A 16,177-nucleotide genomic window follows, 5' to 3' on the forward strand; every position below is an offset into this window, starting at 1 on the left:
TGGAGCTCCCAGTCTGATGTCCCAATGCTCCCTGCTCCATGTCAGTAGAAGTGGTGCAGTTCAGGTTAGACCCTACCACTCTGATGTCCCAATGCTCCCTGCTGCTACATGTCATTAAAAGCTGATCCAGGTGAGAGTGGAGCTCCCAGTCTGATGTCTCAATGTTCCCTCCTCCATATCAATATAAGCAGTCCAGTTGAGGTTGGATCTATCACTCTGATGTCCCAATGCTCCCTGCTGCTACATGTCATTAAAAGCTGATCCAAGTGAGAGTGGAGCTCCCAGATGGATCTCGCAAAGCTTCCTGCTCCATGCCAACTGAAGCTGCTCCAAATGAGATTCGATCTTGCATTCGGATGTCCCAATGCTCCCTACTGCTCGATGTCAATAGAAGCTGCTCCAGGTGTGTTTGGAACTCCCAGACTGATGTCACAATGCTCCCTGGTCCACGTCAAAAGAGGCTGCTCCAGATGAAGTGGGAACTCCAATCCCTGGCACCTCACATACTTCTGTACCATCATAGAAATACTGCCCACTGAACATTTCTACCACTGGAGCCATTGGTGGAATATCCACATCATGAGAACCTAATATTATTTTTAGTCACCACCGAATCATTATTTCTAAAAGTCATTCTTCCTTAAACCTTATTTAGCATGTGCATACTGCAGTCAATCCGAAGTAAGAAAATGGTGCTAATTGATGTATGCTTAATAAAAATTACATCCTATTTTTCATGTTGAGTAACTGCGCGTTAGCAAGGACAATGTTTATATTGAAATCACACTATTATTCCAGGTGAGAGAATGTGGTTTGCATTATTTAAAATGAACTTGTTCACTGTGTAAAATGATCAAATAAATCTCAATTTCAAAACAAAATTGGAAACGTTGTCATGCATCTTGAAATGTGGTGTCTTCTTCTTTCAACCAGATGGCTATTATAACGAAAAGTCTATTAATGATATCCGTATAAAGACAATTTAAATCGCAAGGTTTGTGAAGGTTTGTAGCTCAGGTTGAGGTTTAGGGTGTAGGTTTTCTCGCTGAGCTGTAGGTTTGATATCCAGACGTTTCATTACCTGGCTAGGTAACATCATCAGTGGCGACCTCCAAGTGAAGCTGTTGTCTCTTGCTTTCTATTTATATCTTTCTCCTGGAAGGGGTTCCTGGGGTTTGTGGTGATGTCATTTCCTGTTCGTTTTCTGCGGGGTCGATAATGGCATTTAGATCTATGTGTTTGTTTATGGCATTGTGATTGGAGTGCCATCCCTTTTGGAATTCTCTGGCATGTATTTGCTTAGACTGTCCCAGGATCAATGTGTTGCCCAAGTCGAACCAGACTACCAAAAATCCATAAACTAGGAGCCCCGCTCAGACCCATAGTCTGATTACCCGGAACACCAACATACAGACTGGCCAAAGAACTACACGCAAGTCTGAAATACCTCAAAGAAGAGTCACAGCACTCCATCCACTCCACCCAGGAATTCCTAAAAATCATCAAAAACACCAAAGTGGAGGAAGAGGAAGCAATGATCTCATTCGACATAACAGCACTGTTCACCTTCATCAACATCGACCTGGCAAAGGAAACACTTACCACACTTTTAGAAGAGACCATCACAGACGCACCAACAACCATCAATCACATTACCATCGAAAACATCATGAAGTTAGTGGATTGTGCCTCATCACCCACTTCACATTCAACAACAGAGTCTACAAACAAACCAACGGCACACCCATGGAATATCCGCTATCAGGATTCATAGCAGAAGCGGTAATGCAATGACTAGAACAAACAGCCCTACCAACAATCAAACCAAAAATCTGGGTCCGCTACATAGATGACACCTTTGTCATCACAAAATGAAACAAGATAGTAAAGACATTTTACATCATCAACAACACCCTCACAGGCATAAAGTTCACCAAGGAGGAAGAAACCGACAACAAACTCGCATTTCTGAACGTCACAGTAGAACGAAAGGACAATGGAGAACTACAAACCTGCGTATACAGAAAACCGACAAACACTGAGCAAATACTTAACTATATCAGCAACCATCCCAGCACACACAAACGAAGCTGTATAAGAACACTATTCCAACGAGCCACCATACACTGCAGCACAGACGAACTTCTGAAAACACAGGTGAACCACCTATACAAAGTATTCGAGAAGAACAGATACTCAAAAAATACAGTTCGCAGATTCCTCAAGAACAAACCACGACAAGCAGACCAAACACAGCCAGAAACCCTAACCACCTTACCATACATCAAAGAAGTTTCAGAAATGACAGCCAGACTACTAAGACCCCTCGGAATCTCAGTAGCACACAAACCGACCAAGACTCTCAAACAAAAACGAACAAACTTAAAAGACCCAGTACAACCCATGGACAAAAACAACGTCATCCACAAAATTCCATGCAAGGACTGCCACAAACACTACGTAAGACAACAGGAAGAAAGTTAGCCACCAGGATATACGAACACCAGCTCGCCACAAAAAGACACGGCCTTCTCTCCCTCGTTGCCCGACACACGGACTAAAAATACCAGCATTTCGACTGGGACAACACATCTATCCTGGGACAGTCTACGCAAAGACACCCCATAGAATTCCTAGAGGCCTGGCACTCCAACCACAATGCCATAAATAAATACATAGATCAACGTGCCATCTCTCAACCCCTCAGAAGACGAACAGGAAATGACATCACCACAAACCCCAGGAACCAAGATATAAATAGAAAGCAGGAGACGACAGCTTCAATTCACTTGGAGGTCGCCACTAATGTTGATGTTACCTAGCCAAGTAATGAAACGTCTGAATATCAAAGCTACAGCTCAACGAGCAAACCTACACCCTACATTTTAAATCATTTTTCATGTTTATGTTGCATAAATCTGCGGTTATTGATCCACAGTTTAGTTTCACTCCCTACAGGTAACATGCTGATTTCTCCAGTTGTTCATGGTTCAATGTGATGCATCCAGTGTGTGCATAACGAGAGAGCTTGTTTCCCACATCTTGTGTTTATCTGTGCCTTATTTCCAGCATTCATCAATGGCGAGAGCAAGGGGCGAGGGCGAGACCAATGTGTAAGTCTTTCCGTGCCCATGCACGGCACCCACATTGGCAATTCTCCACTGTGCATATACAGCCAGTTCTCAGTGCCCCTAAACCCACGCCCTGCCCCTTTTGAAATATCTCCATTATTTTGTGCTGTCTCGCTGTGCTCTTCTCACCAGGATGCATTACTTCTACTCAACGTCCTTCATATTTCATCTGACAAAACATTCATTAAGAATCCCTTTGCATCAACATGCACTTCGCAGCTCTCGTTTTTTGATTTTCCTGGATGTCTTTCATACGAAACAACGTTCACAGCACTGACTTGAAAAAGAAAATCGCGTTTCTTTTCATTATCCCAAAGCAACCCCCATTTCAATGCAGTTTATTTAGAAGGCACAAACTAATCTTTGAGATTTTGTAATCACGTCAATGCATGTAAACTGACAACTGTAGTCCCAGTTTCAATCATCCGAAAACAGCACCATTGATGACAGCGACGAGAGTGGGATTCGAACCCACGCGTGCAGAGCACAATGGATTAGCAGTCCATCACCTTAACCTCTCGGCCACCTCGTCACAGAAAGGGGGTAGGCTATGACCTTATCAATAATTGAATTGCATAAATTATTCAGAGCAGCAGATATTTCTCCCTGGTGTTGGTGAAATGAGAAATAACACAGTACGGTTCCAAGATGATGGTCTGACCCCTCGGTTGTGGGGCAAGTGCACTCCCACTGTCACACTATGCATACAGTGATCTGAACAAAAATGAGGAAATGAAAATGTAACAAGGTCTGTTGAATTCTGTGACGATTTGAAGTCAACGGAATGAAGAACCCGAGACAGCAGGAGGTGTTCTTTCAATAAAGAGTTGGACAGAGCTCTTAAGGATAATGGAATCAAGGGTTATGGGGATAAGGCAGGAAAGGAATACAGATTGAGGATGTTCAGCCATGATCATAATGAATGGTGGTGCTGGCTCGAAGGGCAGAATGGCCTACTCCTGCACCTGCTGTCTATTGTATATTAAACTGCCTGTCCAGACTGGAGGAGAGTGCATAGTGCTCAATGTCATTATTCGGAAGACCTAATTTCAGCTCAGATGTTTTTGACACGCACTTGTGTACAGAACACACAATTTCAAAATCCAAAATATGGCTAAACTGACAATTGAACTCAGCAATGCAAAAACCTTGATCTGTATCATTTTCCTGGGTCGTGTGATACCAAGTCACTGTATGATCACAGCAACACAGTGAGCAAGTGTCAGAAGGAAAATGAGTGCAGTGCCAGAGCGCATGCTGGGAGCAGCACGTGACACAAGGGGAAGTGCATTTCCCACAACAGGAACACTTCCCAAACAGCGGAATGCGATGGAAGAATTCAGAGGGCGTTAACACTTTGAAAATTGATGCCAGAGACACAATGGAAATCTGTCATTGAGTCCGTTCAAGACGAAGATTTTAAGATTTCTACATTTGCAAAACAAATTAAAAAGCTCATGAGTTAGTGAAGGCAAAAGATGGAATTGTACGTTTCATCAATCGACATCTTTACAATGCGTACCACACCACTTTCCTCACTCGGGGACAGAACCACTGGTGAAGATGATCATATAATCCCCTTAACTAGCCATGGAATCAGAGAAACTCGGTTTCCCAAACGTTCAGGTAAAACCAGGAATGTGGAGGTAAGCATTAATGTGTTGCTCATGTGCTGAAGGTGACCAGTGCACGGTATCTCTGTTCCAGTATAGTGGGGTGTGCTGTGCCGAAGTTTGAATTTTGAGCCTCACATGGAGCAGTTTCAATTTGTCGTCGTGTTGAGGAGTACGGACAGAAGGTGATATTGAGCAAAGCTAAGTTTATGGGAAAATACCCGTGTTTGTGGATTGAGAAACAACCTTTTCTGGATAATGACTCATTGATCAACAAACATACTGGAAGTATCTAAAACGTGAAGAGACATGTGTGGAGAGAGAGCCAAAGGTGATTTATCAGCAGATGGATAACGTTTCTCATGTGCACTGCGTTAAATTCCGGGATAATAGATGTTGAACTGGTTTCATGTTACACAGTTTGTTGTAAACTCACAAAGGTTATTGCAATAATAAAAAAAAATCACATAAGACCGTTTGAATATTGTATTGAACTGAACTTTGGTCTGAGCATATTTTATCTTCAGTGGCATGCTGCAGAGAAGTACAGAGGGTGAACAATACAAAAGGACAGAGTCTTCTTGGTGGATTTCTTGGGTGGAGTTAAGAATGTACGAAATATAAATAACATCATGTGAATGTGGTCAAGTCTTTAAAGTAGGTGTTGCGTCTCCAAGTGACGATTCAATTTCTACTCATTAGGATATCACTTCCGTCTGCCATTATTTTACGACATCAGCTCCATTTACAGAGGTTCACCTTGTATACGACGCCACAATTTACCAATCCATGAACTTGTTACACTGAGTCTTATTCAGTTGTACGGGTTCATGAAATGTCTTTGTGTCTGAAGTCAACAAATTCGAAATTGTTACGCAACCACACTGACTTTCACTCAATGGTAAATTCTCTCCTTGTACGTTTGTTCGTGTATCTTTTAAAACACTCTGAAATCAGCTTCTATGTTTTATTTCTGTAAAGTCGTTCACGATTTAAATAACTCTATTGAGTGGAAGATACTCTCATCCAAACTTTTCTTAATCATTCACTTATGGTTTTCAAGCTCTAACGAAACTTATTGATTGGCTGGAAAGAGGAAATTTACTCATTCAAACCTCGCGTTATTTGAAACTCTCATTTGTTTACATCAAACTTGCGTGTTTCTGCTCCAGCATTTCCAAATCTCGTGAATAAACCCCTTCATTCTTTCTCTCATCCCGTTTGTATCCTTTCTGATATTTTTATGTCTCAGTAAACAACGTCACTTGGCTTTCTAATATCTTGCTATCCAGGAAACAGCGTCTGTGCTCTTTCTAACTTCTTCACATGATTTTGGTGGAGAATGAGGACAAGGATTACACACAATGTTCCCACTGAGTGTGATCAAACGATTTTATCGTTACACTATGAATTTTTTGCTTTTTAAATATGACGCCTCTATTTATAAACTCCAATAAGGTAAATTACTATATATCCAGTTCATGAACATCGTCTCCATGGAGACGAAAATTATCGATCACTTCCTTTATTCTTCCACGAAATGTCTGAAAGGTTTGTAAGACCAACATATCTAAATCCCCGTTTCCGGAGTCAGTCTCAGCGATTTCTAAAAGGTGACTGATGTTCAAATACTTCAGAGTGTGTCTCCCGTCATTCCAGTGCAGACTGGTTCTGGTCAGGAAATGCCATCACCAAAGGCCACCGTGGATCTGAAATCAACAGTTTTCACATCGTAATGGTCGTAGCTATTGTGTATCGTATGTCCATGTTCTTGTTCAATTTGTTCATCATTTCATGGGTCCCTGTATTGAATTCTACTGAATGATTAATTTGTGAATGGAGACATTCCCTTCACCACTCATTCGAAACTCCCTGGAACATTGAAAGATTCTACTCATACGCTTCCAGAGGACAGTCCTGCCATTACTGGGATGAATCAGTGAACATTCCCCACATATCCTCGAAGGCAAGGATTTCCTTTTCCATTTTAGGAGATCATAACAGCACTGAACCCCATGTGTGCGTTCATTATAACCAACACAGTTGCAGCAAGACTTGAAAACGAAGATTTTGCAATCTGCTTGCATTGGTTGTCCCAAATGTTAGAAACGAAAATCGCTTCTTAATAATCGCTCTAGACAAATTCAGGAAAGCAAAGGTTTATTTACAAGTCTGCAGAGTTGGGCACCCTTCTGAGAAAAAGGCGCGCCGAGGCTTACAAAGTTTCTCATTCTATACAGCACAAGTCCCTCCCCTCCTTGGCTCTAACGAGCCACGAGGTTCACATTCTTAAACCGTCATTATTCTCCATTTTGCACCCTTATCACAAAGTCTGCAACAAATGTCTCCAGAGTTGTTGTTTTTTTTACCCTGTAGTCTTATCAGTCAAAGACTTATTCTTCTCTGTCTGTGCTAGCGGTCTTATCAATCTGTAGCAGATGTCTCTCGAGTTGTTTTTCTATCCTGCAGTCTTATCAGTCAAGGACTCATTCTTCCGTGTCTGTGTTAATGGTTTCATCAATCAAGTACTTGTTTTTACTCTGCTCACAAAATGTCAGCATTTGCACAATTTAAATTATCCCACTTTTGAGTATACAAAATGTTTTAGAAAAGAAGCAAAAGTCTTGTCTTTTATTGTAGAGCATCCTGTTGGGTCAGGCACATCTTAATTGTTTGAACCGAAATTGCCTCTCACAATTCCACCCTTTCTCTTTTTAAGATGTGCATGACTAAGATAAGCCTCCCCTCCTCAAGGGCCCGGGAAATCCTTGGTCTTTCGCAGCAACAGCACCTTAAGTTCCTGTGTCCCATGTTGTGGAACCGCCACTGCCTGGAGTCGGGAAATATTTTTCTGAATTAAAAACTGAATACAGGGGGATAGGCAGGGTAATATGAGGAGAAGCATCACGCCCCCCCACAACCATCAGCAACGCCGTGCGCCACCAACTACCACCCAGGAGACCATCCCACCATCCGATGCCACTAAGAGGACGCCAGGATTGTACTGGCACATGGGCCAATTTCCGAATTTCATCGGAAATTTTCAAAACCGCTTTACCATTATCGTCAATTTCTAGACAGCAGTTAGTCAGGTTAAACTTCCCGCACACGCCCCCCTCCGAGGCCAGCAGATAATCCAAGGCAAGCCGGTTTTGATATATAGCAGCCCTCATCTGATCCTGCTGCTTAGCCAGCAACTCCAGGGCCAGGCCAGTCCGGTTAGTAATAACCTCTACGACTGCTTGGAGCCTGATAATTCGATTTAACATATAGATAGGAGTACGGTACCCCCATGATCCGTCCTGTGCCCATGTTGCTGGCCCGTAGTATTCAATAATCCGGGCCGGTGGCCACTCATCCCCCCAATCACCGACTTGGATATCCCTTGGCGACCTACGCAGGGAGTCAAAGAGTTTAATTCCCAAATCATCGCCTTCCTCCCGGGGTAATAGGAAGAACGCAGGTCGTATTCGACCCAGGAAGCATACCCCAGCCCATCCCATGGGCAGTGTGGCGTATGCCTGATTACCGCATATCCAAAATAGGCCATCTGGAGCAGGCCCTCCCTGCCTCACAACGTCATCCCACAGCTCCTTTACCTCAGGGACGCCCTCATAAGGACCAGGATCACTGCAATTCCAGTAATCAGCCCCCAGCTTGTCAGAGGAGGAATCAGTACGTAATGGAACGCAATTTCCATGACCTCGGTTTGCAATGTACCAAGTAATATCCTCAGGCCACCATACTCGCGTGGTCGCATCCAATACATTCTGACAGGGACTAATCCCTATCTCCACGGTCCCCTTGCCTTCAATACAGAACTGGCCCTCAGGGCTGTTCGTCAGTCTCCACCCCTGGCTTTTCCTTTCGTTGACATGAGTCCAAGTGGTTTGCAGCAATTCCCATATGTCTAAGCTTTGACCAGTCCACGGCCATTGTTCCGATATATGCGGCCCCCCACAAATCCAGCAATTGCTAACATTTAAAACAGTGGCTATTCTAGAGGTGAGATCAATAAACAGGTTTTGTGTTACATCAGGGAGTTCAATCTTTTCTTCTACCTCTTCGTATACAGATAGCACTTTAGAGACCACGACCGTTCCTTGACGGTCTTGCTCTTTCCCCAACGCCCGATCAGTGTTCTGTATCTTGGCCTCCTTGACTCTGTCAACCTGCTCCCTGAGCAACACGGAGGATAGGCCCCACCTCCCAGTTTTATGAACACACACCCAGCGGTCATTTATAGGGCATCCACGGATTTTGCCACCGTATCCTTTGTTATACACCTGATAATAGGGTCTTCCACCCTCCCAACATTCGTGTCGTGCACTCACATCGTAACACCAATCGTCCACATGGGAGTGAGACACAAAAGATCCCGAGTAGATTCGAATTCTGAGCCTTACTGTTGTCCGACATTTGTCACATCTTCCCTCGCCCTCCCCCACATACAGGAGTAAACTGATCAATATCCCCACCAATACAGTCCAAGTAGAGTTCATTATCGCTGTCTTTTCAGTTTTACCACCAACGGCTTGTCCCCTTGCTCGCATGTCCAAGTGCTTTCTCCTTCAGGCGGAACAGGCCCCTTTATCCTTGATGCGTGGGCCCACCCTTTTTCTTTCATCCGAACAGCTGCTTCAGTTGTTAACAGAACCAGGAACGGTCCTTCCCACCGCGGCTGGAGCTTTCCGGCCTTCCAGGTCTTAACAAGTACCCAATCTCCGGGCTGCACCTTATGCAAGAGGAAGTCGAGCGGCGGAGTCTGAGCCAGGAGACCCTTACTCCGGAGTTCTGCAAAAGAACGGATAAGGCCAGTAAATAGTTTCTGACAAATACATCTCCCCCTTGTACAGTGGGACATCCATCAACCTTACTCCAATATGATAATCCGAACAGCATTTCATAGGGGGAAACCCCGACATCCCGGCGAGGTGCCGTACGTATCCTCAATAGGGCAATGGGAAGGCACTTCGGCCAAGGTAACATAGTTTCTAACACCAGCTTAGTCAATTGGGTCTTGAGCGTGCCATTCATTCTCTCAACCCGACCCGAACTCTGAGGATGCCAGGGTGCATGAAATTTCCATTGGATACCCAGGGCAGTACAGATCAAATGGTGTAGCTCAGAAATAAAATGTGTCCCGTAGTCGGAGTCGATAGATTCCATTATGCCATATCTCGGGATTATGTTCTCTAACAACAGTCGGGCCACGGTTGGTGCATCGTCTTTGGCAGTTGGGAAAGCCTCTACCCAGTGAGTGAAATGGTCTACTATTACTAGCAGATATTTCCATCTCTGTACTGGGGATAATTCTGTAAAGTCGACTTGGATCCTCTGGAATGGCCTAATTGCGAGGGGCTGACCACCGGCTGGCATAGAACGCATGGCTTTCTTGTTAATACGCCGGCAAGTGGGGCATCCGACTACCTCTTGTTGGGCTAATGTGTATATCCCCCTGCATACATAGTCTCTCAGGATCGTGTCACACATGGCTTGCACCCCCCAGTGGGTCTGATGGTGTAATCGGTGCAGAATACCCCGGCTGATCTGTTTGTTCAGTACTTGTCTCCCATCAGGAACCGTCCATTTCCCGTTAGTATCTAGCCGGGCACCCAATTGATCCATTTTATCAATCTCCCCCTGGGTGAAGACGGGTTGTTTAACGAGCCTTTCCCTCAACGGTATTAACGTTAACAATTGGACGGATTTTTCGACCGCTGCCCGCTTGGCTTCCTCATCTGCCAGCCGGTTTCCCACCGCTTCCGGTGTCGACCCCTTCTGGTGACCGGGTACATGGACTACTTCGAGTTCCGTAGGTAACGCCTGGGCTTCCAACATTAGGCTGATCATTTGTTCGTGAGCCAATTCTTTTCCCCGGGAAGTTATCAATCCTCGCTCTTTCCAGATTTTTCCAAAAGTATGAACGATTCTGTATGCATACTTTGAGTCAGTATATATGGTCCCCACTTTCCCTTCCAACAACTTCAGGGCCCTCTGGAGGGCGTACAACTCACAGGATTGGGCTGACCACTTCCCGGGCAGTCGTCCGGACTCAATCGTCCGTTTTGTTTCGCCATCTACGACAGCATAGCCACTGTACCGGACCCCACTGACGCACCGGGAGGATCCGTCGATGTACAGTTCCTGTCCCTCACCCAGCGGGGCCTCTTGCAGGTCCTCTCGGCTTTTGGTCTGCAGGTCTACAAATTCCACACAATCATGCTCCTGTCCCCCATCTGCAGGACGTCCGTACAGAAACTGGGCAGGATTGCAACTGAGATCTTTTGCAAAAGTAAGATCGTCTCCGGTCATCAAAATTGTCTCATACTTCAGGATACAAGAGTCTGTTAACCAGCGGTGAGCCTTCTGAGCCAGTATAGTGCTAACTGAATGTGGGGAGTATACTATGATACTTCCTCCAAAGGTAAGTTTCCGGGCCTCTTCTACTAACATTGCCGTAGCTGCCACTGCCTGTATACAGATCGGCCATCCACATGACACAGGGTCTAACATTTTTGAAAAAAATGCAACCGGCTGACGCTTCCCTGCACGCAGCTGGGCAAGCACACCCTGAGCAATTCCGCTGGCGCTATTGACATATAAGTGGAACGGTTCCTTCAGGGTGGGTAAGGCCAATACTGGAGCTCGGATCAGTTTATTTTTCATATTATTATATCGCTGCTCCTCTTCATCTGACCAGTCCTCCTGTTGTCCTTCTTGTCCGAGGTTGTCGTACAAAAATTTTACTAGAGTGGTGTAACTTTCAATCCATATCCGGCAATACCCCACCAGCCCCAGGAATTGTCTGATCTCCTTCTTCGTCCTGGGTATTGGCATACCCGTAATCCCCGATATTCGTTCTGGCGTGATACAGCGATGCCCCTTACTGACTCGATGGCCCAGATATCTTACCTCTTGCTCCACAAACTGGATTTTCGTCCTGGAGACACGTAGGCCCTGTTTCCCCAGGAAGTTCAGCAGGGCAACGGTGTCTGCTCGTACTTCCTCCTCTCTTAGTCCTGAGAGTAAGAGATCATCGACATATTGGAGCAATTGATTCCCCGCGTTACACCGAAATCCTCCTAAGATCTGCTCCAGTATTTGTCCAAACAAGTTGGGTGACTCCGTGAATCCCTGCGGCAAGACCGTCCATCTTAACTGTCGCTTTCGTCCTGTGAAGGGATTCTCCCATTCAAATGCGAAAAGGTTCCGACTTTCTTTGTCAAGGGGGCAACTCCAGAAGGCATCCTTCAGATCTATTACGCTGAACCATTCATGTTCGGGGGGAATTTTACTCATTAACGTGTAGGGATTGGGTACCACCGGGTATCTAGCCTGGACTACTTCATTCAACCCCCGCAAGTCTTGCACCAACCTATACGTCCCATCCGGCTTCCTCACAGGGAGTATTGGAGTATTGAAAGGGGACATACATTCCTCCAGCAGTCCATCTGTGATTAATCTTTCTATCACAGGTTGTAACCCTTCCCGTCCTTCCATAGCAATCGGGTACTGTTTCCTTCTTACCGGGCCTTTTCCTGGTAACATGGTGATCTGGAGAGGTTTGATGTTTAGACCCCCTCTGTTCCCCTCTCGGTACCATACGTCTGGGTCGATTTGTTGATCATTTTCTTCGGTGAGGGTGAACAACCTTACCACCATTTCCCCATTACTTGGTACCGTTCCGATCCCTAGTTTGAACTGCAAGTCTCTTCCTAACAAATTAAACCCCGCCGATGGCAGTAGAAGGAGGTCTCGTTTAGTAGTTCTGTTTTCATACCCAATTTCCACGTCCTCCACTACTGGGACTTGCAATTTCTGTCCTCCAATTCCAGATACCCCCATAACTGTTCCTCCTGCTCGGGTGCCAGGGGGTATTTGGATTATACTTGATCTTTCGGCTCCCGAGTTCACCATAAATGTGATCTCCGATCCTTGGGGTCCTACTTTCAAGTTTACCAGGGGTTCCTGTCGATAGTCCTTTTGCCCCAAGGGTAGGAACCCCCGACCTCCCTAATCTTCCTCCATCAGGGCGTACGACCGCACCTCCCGCTTGTAGCGGGGGCACTCCCGTTTAAAATGTCCCTCTTCATTACAGTAGTAACATCTGAGTATCCTCTTCGTTTCCCTGTCGCGGTCTCGTGTTCCTCCACTCTTCCTTTGTTCCGGCCATGGTCCTCTTTTCCGCTGCTCTTGCCACGACTCTCCCCTTTCCTGTTCCTGCCACGGCTCTCCCTTTTCCCTTCTTCCAGCAGTCACTTGTTGCACCGTCTGCATCATTATCTTTGTCGCCTTCTTTTGCTTCTCATCGTCCCTTCTCACAAACACCTTTTGCGCCTCCCGTAGTAGTTCACTTAGAGGTTTACTATCCCAATCATCCATTTTCTCTAACTTCTTTCGTATGTCCGGCCAGGCTTTTGATACAAACTCTACCCGTATGAGTTGCTGTCCCACATCCATCTCAGGGTCCACCCCACGAACTGCTGCAAGTTCTTCCTAATTCTGTCTAGGAAGTCCGTAGAGGTTTCCTCCGGGATTTGATGATTACCAAAGGCCTTGGTAAAATTGTGCCCCTTTGGGGCTGCCTGTCTTCTTCCTTTTATCCAATATTCCCGCATGTCCCTCATGTTGCGCCGTCCTTCTTCCGTGTTCTTATCCCACTCGGGGTCGGTGAGGGGAAACTTCTACTCCCCTCCTTCTCTCCCCTCTCTCTCCCAGACCAAGAGCACAGCTTGTCGTATCATCTGTCGCTCCTGGCTAGAGAACAATGTTCCCATGATGGAATACATCTCTTCCCACGTGTAAGTATTCGGACCCAGGAACTGATCCAATTGTTCTGCCAGGCCCATGGGGTCCTCTAGTAGACCCTTCATCTCCCTCCTGAAATTCCGTACTTCAGTACTCGTCAAGGGAACGTTCACATATCCCGTCCCTCCTTCCTCGCCCCCCATGGGCACTTCCCGGAGTGGATTCATTCTTGCAATCGAGACAGGGTTTTTTCCGTGACTCCTTCCAGCTTGAGATCTAGTCTGTACCCCTGAGGCAGCTTGTGATTCCTCCCCGTTTTCTTCCCCTTCCCCTGAATCGTCGTCACCCGAAGGAACATTTTGTGGGGCAGATGGGGTCACGTAGGGCGGCGGTAAGTGATCAAACGGTTCCCATTCTTTCTGCCCTTTCGAGTCTTCATTAGTTACCTTCATTTTGCAAGATATTGTGACCGGTAGCCAACAAAGGGCATAATCACTTTCTTCCAGAATAACATTAGGTTTCGAATTGACATATAAAATGAGAGCTTGCCGGACCCAGTCTTCGTCAGTACCGAATCTAGGCCACCACACTGACTCGCCCTGAATAGGTTTCTGGGACCACGTTTGACAGTATTTTACCATCTTCCTTCTAGATTTTCCTTTTCTCGTACCCTGATTCCAATTATTTAACATTCTTCCTAACGGACTATCGTCAGGTACCCCGGGGTATGTGTCGTTGTCCCTGTTCAAGCCTACCCTTCCCTTATTCGCCTTGGATCCCTTATTTCCCATTGCCGAGGACTTCGTATTTCTCGTATTATCCCGTGATAATCTATCACAATTTAGCCAATTCCCGGACCTTCAGTCCCGTGATCGCCCAGGTTCCTTTGCAGGCACCCCCAGTCTTTGGATTCCTGTGTCCTACGTCTCTGTGACACAGATCACAGGCACCCCGTCGATACACGTTCCTCCTCAAACACGGTCTCTGCAAAATCCCTCACAGGCGAGCCCCGGCCTCTAGATTCCTGAGTCCCACGTCTCTGTAGAAAAATCCACAGGCACTCCGCAGGTCCCCAGGCCTCCGGAAACACGGTCCCCGCAAGTTTTTTTTTTCTTACCTTGGTTCGATGCACCGAAATTACTCGATCGTTAACCGTCCCCACTGCCTCGGCCACACCCCTCCTTTGTTTTCCTGAGCCTCCCGGATAGCACTCGCTCAAGCCGCGCGGGGCGACAAGCAAGGAATCAAGGACTGCTGAACTCGGCAGGGTGCACCTTCTCCGATGTCCTTCCTCACCTCCCCCCGCGGCCGGAGTGTTGATCGGACGAGCCCCCAAGTTTGTTCGAAACGAAAATCGCTTCTTAATAATCGCTCTAGACAAATTCAGGAAAACAAAGGTTTATTTACAAGTCTGCAGAGTTGGGCACCCTTCTGAGAAAAAGGCGCGCCGAGGCTTACAAAGTTTCTCATTATATACAGCACAAGTCCCTCCCCTCCTTGGCTCTAACAAGCCACGAGGTTCACATTCTTAAACCGTCATTATTCTCCATTTTGCACCCTTATCACAAAGTCTGCAACAAATGTCTCCAGAGTTGTTGTTTTTTTTACCCTGTAGTCTTATCAGTCAAAGACTTATTCTTCTCTGTCTGTGCTAGCGGTCTTATCAATCTGTAGCAGATGTCTCTGTATCAATCTGTAGCAGATGTCTCTCGAGTTGTTTTTCTATCCTGCAGTCTTATCAGTCAAGGACTCATTCTTCCCTCTCTGTGTTAATGGTTTCATCAATCAAGGACTTGTTTTTACTCTGCTCACAAAATGTCAGCATTTGCACAATTTAAATTAGCCCACTTTTGAGTATACAAAATGTTTTAGAAAAGAAGCAAAAGTCTTGTCTTTTATTATAGAGCATCCGGTTGGGTCAGGCACATCTTAATTGTTTGAACCGAAATTGCCTCTCACACCAAACATTACATTCCATATTGTTGTATGTTTGTGGATGAAAGCACTTTCTGAATCTTGAGCCATTACATTTCAGTTTTGTGAAAAAATTATCATGCGCTGTTCTCTCTTTCCCTTTCAGTTTCCCGTTTTATATCCCGTATTTTATCAGTTTATCTTAAGTTTTCAAAAATTTCAATCAATCTCGCTCCTGATTACCAATCCGAGAGAATGCCACAATTTTGTCAATTTTTATGCAGTGCCGCTGTAGGGCGCGGTGACCAAGTGGAAAGGCATTGGTCACGTGAACCAAATAAAAGGAGCCGGCTGGTGGAACCTGGCCATTCCATCACAGTCATATTTAAAACATTTAAGGTAATCTTTAGCCAAATCATATTGGCAGAAAATAAGAAAACAAAAATGATAAAATTGGTGATGTTGAAATTCAAACAAAAACAGTCGTTTCTGGAATGTTTCAGGACGTCTGACAGCATCTGTGGAGAGACGGATCCAATGGATGTGAAACGTTAACTGTGATTCAACTGCACAGATGCTGCCAACACAGCTGTGATTTTACAGCAATTTCTGTGGTTGTTTCAGATTGGCAGATTTTGTCGCAGTTCATGAGAACAGTGCTCATTAGAATCAAACAGACAGCATGGACCTGGTCGTGCGAAATGAGACAGTAATAATGAATGAGTGGAGAGTGTTGTACTGGAAAAAGACAGCAGGTTAGGCAACATC

General features: G+C 45.5%; 1 non-coding gene across 1 annotated transcript; it reads right to left on the reverse strand.

The window, feature by feature from the left end:
* Positions 1–3,581: 3,581 nt before the first annotated feature.
* trnas-gcu (transfer RNA serine (anticodon GCU)) lies at positions 3,582–3,663 on the reverse strand. The gene has a single exon. It is a non-coding gene; the product is annotated as a tRNA-Ser (tRNA).
* Positions 3,664–16,177: the final 12,514 nt, after the last annotated feature.

This window comes from Chiloscyllium punctatum, chromosome 28, assembly GCF_047496795.1.
Source record: "Chiloscyllium punctatum isolate Juve2018m chromosome 28, sChiPun1.3, whole genome shotgun sequence".
NCBI lineage: Eukaryota > Metazoa > Chordata > Chondrichthyes > Orectolobiformes > Hemiscylliidae > Chiloscyllium > Chiloscyllium punctatum.